The sequence below is a fragment of the Pecten maximus genome, chromosome 12, assembly GCF_902652985.1.
Source record: "Pecten maximus chromosome 12, xPecMax1.1, whole genome shotgun sequence".
NCBI classification, from domain to species: Eukaryota; Metazoa; Mollusca; class Bivalvia; order Pectinida; family Pectinidae; genus Pecten; species Pecten maximus.
In genome coordinates this window covers 10,509,535-10,515,654 of record NC_047026.1, presented here as the reverse complement: position 1 = coordinate 10,515,654, position 6,120 = coordinate 10,509,535, and positions in this window count along the sequence as shown.

Here is a 6,120-nt window from a genome sequence, read left to right as displayed (position 1 = left end):
TACCAGCATACCAATGTGGTATAGATACAATGTAGTATATGTATATATGTGGTAGAAATGGATGACCAGGCCGGCTCAGTGATGACGCAGTGATTACACTATTTGTAATGATCGTAGTCGGTAGTATATAGTATTGTTATATATAATATAATATGTATTAATCCATGCACAATTGTGTCTCCTTTTTTTTTAAATGAGTGTACACTGTTTGGGTTTTACGATTACACGTTGAAAATGGAAGTTTAATGTAAAATGCCGTAAAAACAACTACAACTGTTTTGTGAGTCACATTTCCCTCATCCCCTCAACAATTTATATCTCTAAGTACATCTTCCATGAAATGAAAGCTATCAGCAAAGAGTATCCATCCACAGGCTTGTAATCCTACTAGTAGGAACCTGTACAAGGAGTATCCAACCACAGGCTTGTAATCCTACTAATAGGAATCTATAATGGTGTAAACTGCTGCAGCAACTCATTCAAAATATCATCAGCTCGATAGCCTCAACACAAGATTTCAATCCAATCTCGCAGATAAATGCAGAACATACAGACAACAACTATTGTCTCGACGGAAGAATGTCAAACACATTTCACATCAACGCGGAAAATTCACATCTGCTGATGTCAGGTTCAGTTCAATAGTTATCAGAGCGTCACCGATTTTTCGTGAGAGAACAAACAAAAAATAAGATATCGGGTCATTACCGGCGTATGGTCAAAACACAAAGAAAGGACCAAATAGGTTTGACATCACACTGAAGCTAGAGACAACGATTGATGAAATCATGAAAATGACAACCGCGGGAAATGTTGACGTCACCTCGACAGTTTCACCTGTGTCACAGAATGTAAATGGTCGCATAGTTTCCTTGGTTGGAGCTTTGATTCGCCTTCAGCTACAACATTTTCGGACTCGACTTCCACTTCCGATTTGACGGGTTCTCTGCAGCATCTGACAGTCCAGACTACTCCAGTAACGACTGAGGTGGATGTATGGACCAGGTCGGTATCTTGTGTACATACGGTTAACAAAAACACAGTTAGAGGAGTGGAAAGGGCTTGGTTAATTGGAGGAATCTTTACCGACAACAATTAATTACTTATCACAGATCACCATTACAACCGACTCCTGCTATTTGATGATACATCTTCCTACCGGAAAGAATATAAAGTCAAAGGTAGCATACAGATATATTTATGGCCGGAAACACTACCCAAATACTGAGATGTACACTACAAAATGGTCAGCTGTCCGTGGTCAATACGATCAGGAGTCCCCCTGATACCTGGAATATAGCTGTACAAGAGGACAACATGCTGGTCAGTACTCCTAGTAGTGTGAAGGTTATGTCTATCGATGGGAAGGTCACAGAGTCAATAAAGAAGGGAGGAGTTTACACAACCCTCGCAGTATCTACATCTAAGTCCACTGTATACCACACAGATAACAATGACGTAGTGTGTCGACGACTAGACAGTGACGCAGTAGTCTACGAGTACAGGAATCGTGGTTTGAATTGTTCGGAAGGTATCGGACTGAACCGGGATGGCAATGTGTATGTTTGTGGTCATTTGCCCGGAAACGTTTACCTCATTTTACCCGACGGGTCACGTGAGAGGGAACTACTGTCCAGCATCACCAGACCGTTGTTTATAGTGGTTCATCCAATCAAACAAGCCTAGATGAGTAGCCTAATTATTATTATGTTATCAGCATAAACACAACGGTAATGTTGTACTTACAATTTATTTTGATAAGAGCACAACTCATCGCGCTCGAAAGAAAAGAAATCTCGTTCCCTGCATGGCGAGATGTGACTGATTTCTCTCACGCCAGAACAAATAACTGAGAGTCAGTTCAAATTTCCTAATTCTTGAAATATCCACACAACACATGTCTTGGACCTGATTAATTTAAAAGTTAATGTACCATTTCTTTTTTTCTTTTGACTGACGGTAACTGTATTTTTCGTTCGTTACCTCACTCGGAATCCGCCCAGTTTCGCTGCAGATCAAAACTAAGCGGGAGTAGAATGAGCATTATATATTACAATTTAATTGTATTATCATTAGATAACAGTATTTCAAGCACAGCTCTCGAGGTAACAACCGAAAACCCTGAAATATTGAGTTGAATATCCCATTTAGAATGGTACTTAATTGTCGTCAAGCATAACGTCATATCAATTCAACGTCAAAGATATCGCGATTATGCCAGTGATTCCTTCGTTTTCTCAGCGCATATTTTTTTAAAAGAGTTTTTCGTCGTCCAGTTGTCTGTGGAATATGTCATATTTTACGGGAAACAATTCAATATCTTCCAAAGTGGGTATAGACTGTATTAACTCCTTAAGTTGGTACATTTTTTTTTCATAAAATGTTATCAAAACTTGTATTTCATGTTTCCGTTTATATTAATAAAATTTCCTAATTAAAAATCTTACTGTGTCGACAGTGTGTATCAAAAAATTTATATGAATTCGGAGATTCCATTCTGTCTATTAGTCTAACTTTCCAAAATCTATGTGATGTTCTATTACAAACGTCATTTTGGCCTAAATGTAGCATATTTTGCAGACGCGTCATGTCATTCTTTTAAATTAACACAAAAAAAAAAAAAAAAAAAATTGAAATATGAAAATGTGGTAGTCTACACATACACACTTTGCGATAGGTCCAAATATACATGTTCATTTACTATAAAGCTTATAGGCTCTTCTAAGGCTTTGCCTTCATTCATATTAAATACACAGTTACGCAACTATCAGTTGTTAATAATTTGTATCACTGTGCTACCCAAATCTCTCCCAGAGTTCATTGCGGTTACCGTTTGTAGCAAATTAAGTGTAACCGCAATGCACTTTGGGAAAGATAGTCATTAACTAAGGTCTATTTCCCAGTTTACTTGTGAAATACGTCACGCATTCAGATCATTCCATTATCTTTTATGTCATCAAAACGTGTCCTTTATTTCCGAAGTTAGTCAAGCTAATTCAATTAGGGGTTGGACTTCTCTTGATTGCAATACCTTCTGAAAGTGCTATGGAAGACAAATAAATGAAAGGATTCCCAAGATGGAAACCTATTTATAAACATCTACGTGTTTTTGCGATATAGCATATTCGGGAAGAGTGTTAATTTCTGCACTATGAACTAGTTACAATTCAATAATCTGAGGTAATAGACAGTTATGTTAACGTTCTATATAGTTATGACATGTCGTGCAGAATGTCCGAAGTATCTTTATCCAATGGTCTTAATCCACGTTATATACCCGTGGGGATATGTAATTGATGATCTGTTGACGTCATTGAACAACGACGTCATACTATTGGTTTTTGAGCCCCCACAAAAATCATGAGATTTTGCCTTGGCAGCGAAAGGGTCCCGGTCGAAATCCTTAGCCCCGACATGGACTTACATACACGGGTGAATAAATGGCCTGACGTCGGCATCTCATTGTCTTCTCATATTGTACAATGTAATCTAGCTGTCTGGTGCACGATTTAAATAAAAGAAGTCAAGAAACACTGGATAGCACACACATGTAAAGATATAAATCAATTACATGTTCCCTTTGTAAGCGTTTCTGCTGATATGAATGGACGACTATCTATATAGGAGTGAGATCAATCGTGTTTGCCGACAATTTTACGGTATGAAAGCTACACCGGATATTGTTATAATGCGATTAAAAGACAGAAACACAGCACAGGCAACAATGCTCGGTTGAAATTAAGAGTAATAATAATTACCGACAGGCACGAAAGACGAAAACACCTGATGTCTGCTGTCGACAAATAGGCAGTACGATTCACTTTAAATACACATTCTATCACAATCGGAAAGTTAAAAACTATCAATTATCAAGAAAAAATAATAAGTTTTAAAGTAAATATCTATTCTAGGTAATTTTAGAAACATAGAAAATATATATATAAAGTGTATCATTACCGATAGGAACGAATTGGCACTGGTGTCCGTTGTCGACAATTTAACAGCATATAAGGTTCACTTTAAAACAATATTCTATCAGAATTGTGAATTTTAAAACCTATTTAAAATTGAAGGATAAAATAAATAGTTTAAAAGTCAATATATATGTTAATTAAGAAATATATTGTAAAGAAACCCTTTTGAAATGTAAAATAGTTACCAGTAACGTTACTTCCAATTATTAAAATGCAACATGTCCATCCATTTTTTCTTCTCTAAAAAATGGTTTCGTTTAGCTGGTTTTAATTGCAGAAGCAGATAATTACACATCTAACCATTTGTAATTTGTGTTGTATGTAGCTATACGCATGCATTTTCACTTCTCCTTTCTTTGAAATTGTTATGACCTCGTGAATTATTTCATTAGTTATAACCACCTATTCAGATATGAAAAAAAAACTTCAGAATAATAGAAGACAGGGTTATGTCCATCACACAAACATACAATGGATAAAGAAATTAAGCAATTGTATCACACATGCATTACTTACACACATGTTAGATTTAAATTTAAAACAAAATGAAAATGTGTTGCCCTCTCACTTTTTTCAATTTCCTACGCAACTAAAACAAACAAATGAAATACAGAAATTGTAAGTGACAATGAAGTCAACATAGGTATTACAATACTACTGACCTGGGATGGACAAACTACATGTATAAAGCATTTGAAGTATGACTATATGTAACCAAAATGCAAGCGACATCACTTTAGCAAGTTTTGGTTAAAATATAATGCTACATTTTACGTCGGAATAGATATAGAATTTAAAGAAGCGACAAGGCAACCGACAGCTTAACCCTGAACTTAACATGTACAATGTACCTTTGAACTTTGGATGAATTTAATTAGGACAAGATCTAGGGCTGGGCGTTTCAGCACGTCTTACAGACGTTCAGTCTGCGATCCACTTGATAGATTTATGATCCTGAAACAAGCGGCTACCTGCGTAACGCGGATAGCGGTCAACAAACGTTGGTCCGTTTTATCAAGAAATCCACTCCAAGTTGATTCCAAGAAGATCCTAATGTATCCACATGAACACATCTCAGCAGAGCAAAGCTTACGACAATGTGTAGATTTCCGTACCGGTGTACATGGTTGTCTTCTAGCGCAAAATGAATTTGGGGCATGAGTGTATCCCATCAAAACTAAAATCCTCATTTCATGAAATTAAACATCATTCATCATTGTATTTTCATGATTATGCATTCTACGTCAAGGTATTAGTTAATTTAACTATTTAAGTATGAAATTGTAACCATGTCGTTGAAAGGACAAACATGACCTGGAAAATGTCATTATAATCCATAGATGTATGGAAACTAGGTTATGATTTTCCGGGGAAGCTGGACTTAGCTAACGCCAATTTTGTCAGTCAGGCTATTTGATCAACTTGCTTAGCATTTATACACCACGACATCATGACTTGTAGCCAGTTTCCAAAAAGAAATATATAACCCCTTTATATATAACGAGAGTGTTAACGTTACATTCTTCCAAATCAAACTAGATGCAGGTCTGGCTTTCTCAGTTCTAATGATTAATTGATAAATTAAGGAGTCTGCAGTATTGATATTCGTATTTGATGACAATGATTTTTTAATCACTTAAGTGGATTGAAGATATCCGTAATCTGGAGATAGAACTTGGATCTAACGGATGGGGTAATGGGGCAATGGAAAAAGAAATTCCATTCATCGTTATGGGAATTACAGGTTGGACAGTCTTTGCATTCTGGGAAGTTTTTTAATTTGTACAATATGTATATCGTTTAGATAATTCATGATAACATAATTCAAAATTAGTAAGAAATGTATTTTTTTTTTTTTTTTTACAGAGACAAACCAACAAACAACCTTCCACTCACGCTTTCTCTCATTTTAATATATTGTGTTTAAAGGTATAAAAAAAGAAAAACTTTTGACTTACTTTTAAGTACATGTTATAATTATGATATGTGTGAAGAAGATCTGAAAAATTATTCACTTATATAGACCATTTTTTTCACAAAACTATCATACTCCATGTTGTTTTTGTAAATTACCTCCTCTGTTTTTAGATACAAATCTAGTTCTTTTATGAATCCATTAATACAAGGGAGACAATTTTTATTTTTT